The 10,132-nt window shown below is 37.5% G+C and overlaps 1 non-coding gene across 1 annotated transcript; it reads left to right on the top strand.

Moving 5' to 3' along the window:
* Window positions 1-9,821: 9,821 nt before the first annotated feature.
* Window positions 9,822-9,928, top strand: LOC124896351. The gene has a single exon (XR_007052710.1). It is a non-coding gene; the product is annotated as a small nucleolar RNA R71 (small nucleolar RNA).
* Window positions 9,929-10,132: the final 204 nt, after the last annotated feature.

Raw genomic sequence — 10,132 nt, 5'->3', positions numbered from 1 at the left:
GAAAACGAATTTTGCTGAAAGAATGCAATATATGTTGCGTGTCTACACACATGCAAGTGTACATGATCATGCAAGTAATATAATGACTTAGTCAGTCAGATATCGTTCCCTCGAGGATCAATAAACTAGAAATTTATTCAATATTTAGTTCAAGACAATTGAGTATTAAGTGTTTGATGGTATCGAGATTAATTTGATTCTGTAAATAAAATGTAAATTACTAAATAAGAAATAATTAATTATGACTAGAACAAAGCAAGCAACGATTGTAATCAATGATGAGGAAGATTCCAGGGTTGAGGTATTGTGAACAGTCATACAATTCTCTATTCTTATCATAGTCTAATTGGTTATCGGGGTTGTTGATTCTGCAAGGGTTATGCCACGATTTTGGTCTCCCGACCTCAAATCTTATATCTATTGAATGTTGTAACTACAACTCCCGCAGAGCTACAACAAATCTTCTAGATTCATGAAGTTGTCTTCTTGCAAGTGAACCAAGCAAGGCTTCTAGGTATATCCCTATCCTAGATGCTAATTCGAATCCCTTATTTTGTAAAAGAATAAGAACCTTGCTCCATAATTTCTTCGTTCTATCCTATCATTCTCCTCCCGAATTCACATAGAAATATAAATTTATTCTAATAGTGGCCAATCATTAAAATAGTAAGCTCAAGAAATTAAGAACCACCAAGATGATAATCCAAAAAGAAACTATGAATAAGAATATTAAAGAGTAATCATGTTCTTAGCCTCAACCCCAGAAATAGGGTGTTTAGCTACTCATATTCGAATTCATCATCCAAAATAAGTAATAAATCATACCCAAAACAAAACTTGAAGTAAAGAAATTCAAAAGAATGTTTTTGAACCCTAAAAGAGAGAAATTTTTATTTTTTCGCCGCTGCTCTCTTTGGAAAAAGTCCCCTACATTATCTTGGATTTTTCCTTTTATAACTAAGATAAAACACTTTAAAATATTCCTGATTTGTCCACTCGGTGCTTCGCACCATGACTTTGATTGCTATTTTCCATTAAAAATTTACGAAATTGCAGAGCTCAAATATTTCCTGACTATTGTAAAATGCACCCTCATTGCGACGCTCCACTATCGCGATAAGCCACTGGATTGGGGACAATTGCGAAATAATCATCCTCCGCGATGCGCTAAACCTTTAGGTCACTAAATTGGATAAATGAAACTGCTTTGTGACACGGTAGTTTCGCGAACCTTCACTGAAATTTGACCATTGCTATTTTGTTGATCCACGCGACGCGGAGTGTCTTCAAATGAGCATTTCTACTTTACAACTTTCATTCTTCAGCTTAATTTCAGTCCCTTGCATTCCTTTACTACTTTCATATCCTTGTTGTATCCAATTATGAGCAATTCTTCATGATTGTTAACCTGAAAGTACTAATCATATCCATTAGGTACAAAACGGAATAAAAGCTGAATTATACTTAAGAATTCATACAAAAGTTCTTGAACTAAGTCTAAACTTGGGTGCATATTGGTGCTTCAAGCATATAAATATGCCCAAGATCACCTCCCCACACTTAAAATCTTGTTCGTCCTCAAACACATAAATTCAAAAACATAATTACTTCTTCTTTACATCACAATCTTAAAGTTATGTTGCAATGGGCACTTACACTTTGCAATAACGTATTCTTACATCATCTTGTCAAAACAGTTCCGAGCTCATGAGACAATTTAGTACAAATTCTTCTATATTCAATAAAGAATTTCTAACATGTTGGCGAACTCAATTAAAGAAACACAATAAGTAATCTGGCTTTCATCCGTCTGCATCCTAACGCAAGAAAATTTCCCCAATATTATCTCACAATGATATCTATGCAATAATAGGGGAATGTCAAATCAAATTACTCGCTATCAACAAAGAATTCATACATGCTAGTGAACGAACTATAAGCTTTCCCTTCATGTCCTACTCCACTGATAGTCGGATGTTTGGGTGAAGGATCAGCTAGGTCTTTTTTGGGTTGTAATAAAAGCTTAAGGACAGGTAGGTACTATTTAAAGAAGTAGTGACTATTTCTCCTAAGCGTTTTAGTACAAAAATTATCAATCAAATCTGTTTCCCAACCCACAATTTATCATTCTATTTCTCCTCATTCTTTCATTTATCAGCACCTTTTCCAATTAGCTTATTTTCTTAAACTAGGTGGGGAGTATTAGTCATTCTTTCCACATACTTCTCTTTTTTTTTATTTTTTTTTTTATGTGTTACGCACCCCTATTATAGCCACCCTTAACTCAAGCGAAAAGCCTTCATTAAGGTGCACATTTTCAAACTGGAACAGGGCCAAAATAGGTTCATTGTAACACTTATTTTTACTAACTCCCAATTAACCCAGCATTATCAATCATCAATAACAACTGTTGTAGGGGCATCAAATGATTACCTTCTCTCCTTCTCATTTTAGCTCATATTCTCCTCTCAGTCTTATATTAAAAACTCTCAGGAGCTTAATTGGATCAAATTATGATTTAGCAAAGAAAGGATAAGGTTTCATAACAGGCTACCAAAGAAAAAGGCTAAAGGCTCAACAGGGCTGAATAAGACTATGCACCAAGAAAGGTCTATTTAAGTTAGAAACAAGGTTGTCAAAGAAATACCTACATCACCTTCTACACCCAACACCCTTTATTTCGCTTTGTAGACACACCGGGCAAGTTCTAGTCATTTCTATTCATGTAGAATATATACAAATCCTTACACTCACAATGCATGTACGGAATCAGCCAAAGGTTCCCAATCATGTTCTTTATTGAATTCAAAATTAAGCCAGCAGTTCAAATTTCATTTATCGAGATTAAATCATCAGTAAAAATAAAAACACTCTTTTGCTTATTGCTACTAGAATTAGTTTCAATTACTGCAAAGATGGCCCATTTCACACGCTCCTCTAAGATAGTGATTAGGTTCTCCTAAATTTCTTTACTTCGTTCGACCACTCCCCTTAAGACGGTCGTCATCCATCTATCATAGAGGATGGTATCTAACTATGACTATTTATTCCTAAATTTCCACAGAGGGCAACGACAAATGTAACTATTTGAAACTAAACTTACCAATGAGGGCAAAAATAACAATAACATAATACTTTAAACTGAAGCAAAATGTGATAAATGCCAAAGAGGGCAAATTGCAATACACAAAGTCAAAGTTACTAACTATTATAGACCAGTGTTCCGAATAGCTAGTACTTAAAACCAATACAACAAAATAGAAAAATAAAATTGTTCAGTCGAATAACTAAAAAAAATGAAGATGCAAGAGAATACGATCCCACCACCCCACACTTAAAATGAAGCAATGTCCTAGTGCTTCCAATTAAGCTTATGGTAGGGTGGCAGTATACTTTCTGATCACTCAAACGGGACTATAGTATTCATGTCTTCAAAAGCCCTGTCCATATCATTGCCATCATCATCAGATTGCTCCTCTTCATCGGACTCCATATCGGAATCCCTATACCTGTGTTCTTCATCTGTGGGTACATTGTCATTAACAGGGTCAACAAAAACTGGGCCAATTCTCAACATGGTCCAAGCATGGTGGCCAAGTGGATAGTCGAACTCTACAGCATGAAGCTTCTCTAGTGCAGCTGGTCTGCCTCCTATCCTCGACATCATCATCATGAGACCATACAGCCTACCCAGCATGTCATCAGTCCTTGTCTGTCGCTCCAGCATGGTCAAAACTAGTCCAGATACCCCAGATGTGCTTCTTGCTGTAGTTATATCCGTAGGGAGAGTGATTACCTCAGGCTTATAATCAAGATCCTCTTCATCCACCCTATGCCTTCGTAAAAATCTAGTCACCAAACCTTTAAATTCAAAGCTATGACCCACCTGGGTACGCGCCTTCTTCATCGCAGAAAAAATTATACTTCCCACATTGATCTCTACATCAGCACACATTAGGGCATAAATCAAACACATCTTATCCCTAGTCACCTCAGTCATATGTTTGCCTTGAATCAAGCATGAATACACTATAGGACCCCATATTCTTGCTTCCTTGTTCATCTGAGCATAGGGGAAAGAAGAATGCAAACCTATAACACGATGCCTTGTCCAACGGGCTAAAGATCGCTGACCATACAACAAATACCTGATGTGTTCATATGGAGGAGAAATAATAAACTGCCTCAAGAAATTTAGGTTCGTTTCTAGTATACCCAACAATTCGTTAACATCTGCAGCTATGAATTGAATTACCTTCCCTCAAACCTTCAACAAATGTTCAAGATGGCTGGGGTTGCAATTGGCATAAAATTCTCTAACAAGGTGCAAATTGCACTCAGTCGGCTGATGGAAAATAAAATTCATATTGAGTGCCTCAATTCTCCGTACCATAGATGGACACTCTCTCATCAAGCTAGCCCGATTAATATAGACATCCGGAATATACTTAGCATCAGTATGCTTCATATAGGGCTAGGGTTAGTTAAATATTTATGTACAATTTTAACCCCCTCCACGATGCGGTAGGATCACGTAGACCTACTAGATAATGCCAATTTCCATTTAACTACCCATTGCGATGCGGTAGGATCGCGTTTAGTCACTGTAAATTGACAATTGTCAATTTTCCAAGTTACGCGTCGCGCTGAAAATTGCGATAGGCTACTGGAATTTGACAATTCTCAATTCACACCTCTCCGCATCACGATGGAAATCATGTAGCCATACTAGAATTTGACAATTGTCAAAATACCCAGTTCCGCGTCGCGCCATTCTTCAAAATTAGATTCCTTATGTAATTCTTACTCTTTTCTTATTTGAGTAAATCCCCACTTACACATATCAATTTGCAAACCTGATTGCTTTCCTCAAATGTGATGATCTCCTCATTTCACTTTGAAATTCCCTGCAATCTTAAACAAAAACAACAAAAGATATAAGTAAAAATGGGTTGTCCCCCACTCAGCGCCTTAGTTTTGGTCGTGGCACGACTCATTTTTTATATTTTCTTTTTTTTTACAAGCCAAAAATTAAACTACCTATTATAATACATGTGTGGGTTGCCTCACACATAGCGCCTTATTTTACGTCGTGGCATGACTCAGCTCATCATCACTCATCAAGAAAAGTGATAGATTCCTTGTTCTTGTCTGGATGATCTGCCCAATAATGATTTACACGCTGTCCATTCACAAGGAACTTTTCCGTCTTCTCTTTATTCCACAGCTCCACAGCTCCATGGGGTATCATGTGCACCACCTCAAAAGGTCCAGACCATTTCGATCTTAATTTACTCAAAAATAACTTAAGTCGTGAATTAAACAACAACATAAGTTGTCCGAGTTCAAATTCCCTAACTTGAATTTGCTTGTCATGCCATCTTTTGTTTTTTTTCGTTGTAAAGCTTGGCATTTTCATAGGCGTGGAGTCTAAACTCATCAAGCTCATTCAGTTGCAATAACCTTCTTTTTCCAGCAACATTCATCTCAAAATTCAACTTCTTTACAGCCCAATATGCTTGGTGTTCCAACTTTACTGGAAGATGACACGCCTTACCATACACTAAGTGATATGGAGATGTCCCAATGGGCATTTTGTATGTTGTTCGATATGCCCAAAGTGCATCATCTAGCTTATCTGCCCAATCTTTTCTTTGACCATTCACGGTCTTCTGAAGTATTTGCTTAATCTCCCGATTGGATACCTCTACTTGTCCACTCATTTGAGGATGGTATGCAGTGGCAACCTTATGTTAAACACCATATTTAGCAAGAAGATTCTTGAACCAGTTGTTGATAAAGTGTGTACCGCCACTACTAATTATTGCTCTAGGAGTACCAAATCTGGAGAATATGTCTTCTTCACAAACTTCAGCACCACTCTTGCATCATTAGTTGGAATCGCCATAGCTTCCACCCATTTAGAGACATAGTCAACTGCAACAAGAATGTACAAATTACCTTTCGAAGGTAGGAAGAGGCCCATGAAATCAATTCCCCAAACATCAAAGACTTCTACTTCTAAAATATTGTTCTGGGGCATCTCATGACGCCTAGATATAGTACCCAACCTTTGACATTGATCATAACTCTTTACAAATACCACTGCATCTCTAAACAGAGTCAGCCAAAAAAAGCCTGATTGCAACACTTTTCTCGCAGTCCTTTCACCCCCATAATATTCACCATATGGAGAGGAGTGGCAATTTTGTAACATCTTTGAAAATTCAGCCTCTGGGATACATCTACGAATCACTCCATCTGGAACCTACTTGAAAAGGTATGGTTCATCCTAACTGTAAGCACAAGAATCATGGGGTAATTTCTTCCTTTGTTGCGAGGTGGTTTCGGGAGGATACACCCCAGAAACTATCAGGTTTACAATGTCAGCATACCATGAAAACTCAACTGCTTCTAATAACAACAACTTCTCATCAGGAAAGTCTTCCTTGATACTCTGAAAGTCATCCACAATATGATCTCGATTTTTCAGCCTTGACAAGTGATCAGTAACTTGGTTTTTAGCTCCCTTTCTATCACGCACCTCAAGATCAAATTCTTGAAGTAGCAGAATCCACCTAATTAATCATGGCTTTGCATTCTTTTTATTCACAAGATACTTAATGGCAGCATGGTCTGTATGAACAATGACCTTGGTACCAACTAAATAAGATCAAAACTTATCGAATGCATATACCACAACCAATATCTCTTTCTCTGTAACTGTGTAGTAAACTTGAGCATCATTCGGCACCTTGCTAGCATAGTAGATCGATCAAAATACCTTCTCTTTTCTCTGACCCAACACTTCTCCCACTGCAATATCACTAGCATTACACATTAGCTCAAAAGGTAACTCCCAATCTGGTGCGATCAAAATAGGTGCTTCCGTCAACTTCTTCTTAAGCTTTTCAAAATCTTTATGACAATCAGTTCCAAACTTGAACTTGGCTTCTTTCTCTAACAATTTGCACATGGGACTTGCAATCTTCGAGAAATCTTAGCATATCCCAAAAAGCTTCACACTCCTTTGACTGTAACTGGATGAGGCAACTTTTCAATCACTTCAACTTTTGCTTTGTCAACTTCCAGCCCTTTGCACGACACTTTATGGCCTAAGAAAATTCCTTCCTTAACCATAAAATGGTACTTTTCCCAATTCAGCACCAAGTTTGTTCCTTCGCAACAAGCTAGAACTTTATCGAGATTTTGCAAACACTTTTCAAATAAATTCCCATAATAGAGAAATCATCCATGAATACCTCCACAAATTCCTCCACCATGTCCGAGAATATAACCATCATACACCTCTGAAATGTAGCAGGTGCATTACATAAGCCAAAGGGCATGCGTCTGAAAGCATATGTACCGTATAGACAAGTGAACGTGGTCTTTTCTTGGTCTTCCGATGCTATGCTTATCTGATTGTAGCCAGAGTACCCATCCAAAAAATGATAATACTCTTGCCTTGCCAATCTATTCACCATTTGATCAATGAAGAGAATTGGATAGTGATCTTTACGATTTGTTTCATTCAACATCCGATAATCTATACATATTCTTCAACTGGTAACTATACGTGTGGGAACCAACTCATTATCACCATTTGTCACTACTATCATTCCTTTCTTCTTTGGTACACAATGTACTGGACTCACCCATTTGTTATCAGAAATTGGGTAGATAATACCACTATCTAACCACTTGATCACTTCTTTCCGAACCACCTCCTTCATCACCGGATTCAACCTTCTTTATTGCTGAACTCTAGTTTTGTACCCCTCTTCCATGTAAATATTATGCATGCAAAATACTGGATTGATTCCTAAAATATTAGACATTTGCCAGCTAATCGCCTTCCTCCTCCTTTTAAGAACTGTTATAGTTTTCTTTACTTGTACATCGGATAATCCTGCAGACAAAATAATAGGCAAGGTATCTTTATCACAAAGAAAAACATATTATAAGTGAGGAGGAATAACCTTAAGCTCCAAGTTAGGATCTTCTTCAACTGAAGGACTGGGTGGTGGACCAATTAGTCTATTCAAAGGCTCGATCATCACTTTATTTGTCTCAATTACAACCAAATTCATAACCTAGACCAATTCCAATGCTTTTGAATCCCCATGCAGATCATAACCCATCAAAGCTTGCTCTAATGGATCATCAGACAAAATAAACTGCCAATCCAAAGTAAGATCAATAATCGATATTGAGGACAACTCCTCGTATATAGCTGGCAATTTCAATGCTCTGCACACATCAAAAACCTCTACTTTATCGTGCACTCACATTGTCATCTTTCCAGTTGCCACATCAATGAGTGACTGCCAGTTTCTAAAAAAGGTCATCCCAAAATAAATGGAATAACTGAATCTGTCTCAAAGTCAAGAATCACAAAATTCACAGGAAAGATTAAAGATCTCACTTGCACCAGTACATCTTCAATAATACCATCTGGTCTAGCAAGTGACCTATCTTCTAACTACAACACAATAATCGTGGGTTTGGGGCTTCCAAGACCCATCTTTCAGTACCATGACGTGGGCATGAGATTTATGCTAGCCCCCAAGTCACATAATCCACGTGCACAAATAGTTTGACCAAGGGTAATATGTAATGTGAAACTCCCCGAATCCTTCAATTTCGTGGGTAGTTTATTTTGAATTTTAGACGTGCACTCTTGAGTAAGTGAAACTGTAGCATATTCAGTCAACCAATTCTTATTGACAATAATATCCTTTAAGTATTTAGTATATTTTGGCACACTCTGTAGAATTTCAACTAGAAGAAGGTTTACTTGGACTTGTTTCAAAAGATCTAGAAACTTCTTAAAACTGGCTTCCTCTTGATGCTTCCTTGCCCTTTGAGAAAAGGGTAAGGGAATAGTATTCTTCTCTACACGAATTTTCTCACTACCCTCTTTTTCTTTTACTTCCACTTATTTATTCTCTTGCAAACTGTCCTCAGTGACCACGAGATTATTTTGCTCCTGAACCATCTCCTTAGTTTGTAGCCCACTCCTTGTTGTAACTACATTCACCTATTTAGGATTAGCCTCAGTGTCACTAGGCAATGCTCTTTATGGACTTGTATTCTGCGATCCTATGATTTGATCGAACTCTTGTGAGTAATTGTTGACTCTTCAACTCGGCTGCAAATTGCGCTTGTTGAGCCTTCAAGCTTCAAACTGTGCTTGTTGAGCCATAAAATGCTTAAGCATCTCCTCTATATTACTATTCAAAGCAATCGCCTGATTATTCTGAACTGGCTGTGGATTTGGTTGCACTAGTCTCTTATACTGATTTATATTGTGTGCCTGATTTCCACCCCATAAGAAATTTAGGTGGTTCCTTCAATTTGGATTATACTTACTGCTAAAATTCTTTTGACCCTGATGATTTACATTCCCCACGTAGTTGACTGAATTTGGATTAACAGAACATGTATCTGCTTTATGCTCACCACTTTCGTAAACTTCACACCATGAATATGTCTGTTGAACTGTATTTGTTGTAGCTTCTGGTTGTGTTGTACCCAATATTAAGTTGTTAAGCTTAATAGTCATATGGTTCTACATTGCTACAATCTGTGCTTTTAATACAGTGAACTGATCAACCTTCAAAACCCCTGCAACCTTCTTCGGAGCATTCCTTAAGCCTGCATGCCAATCAGGATTCCCTTGTGCAATTCTATTCAGCAAGGTATACAATTCTTCATATGTTTTCTCTAAAGCTTGACCCTCTGCTGCTGAATCCAAGAAAATCTTTGTATTAGACTCAAGGCCTTCTATAAATGTATGCACCAAAACATCATTCGATTGATGGTGATGAGGATAATTTTTGAGCATGCCCTTGAATCTCTCCCAAGCTTGGTAGAGATTTTCTCCATCTTTCTGTCTAAAACTCAATATCTCACTCCTCAATCGTGTAGTTTTCTGAGATAGAAAAAATCGAATGAGAAACCTTCGAGCACAATCTTCCCATGTAGTGATGAAATGATGTGGTTCAATAAGTAGCCATCTCTTTGCTTCCCCCAGTAGAGAAAAGGGAAAGAGTATCAATCTGACATAATCAACATTCACATCTTCAGAAATATATGTATCACTTATCTCCAAAAAGGTTTGTACGTG

The sequence above is a fragment of the Capsicum annuum genome, chromosome 2 (assembly GCF_002878395.1).
Source record: "Capsicum annuum cultivar UCD-10X-F1 chromosome 2, UCD10Xv1.1, whole genome shotgun sequence".
Taxonomy (NCBI): Eukaryota; Viridiplantae; Streptophyta; class Magnoliopsida; order Solanales; family Solanaceae; genus Capsicum; species Capsicum annuum.
The sequence above is the reverse complement of the archived record's forward strand: the minus strand, read 5'-3'. Positions and strand labels throughout refer to the sequence as shown.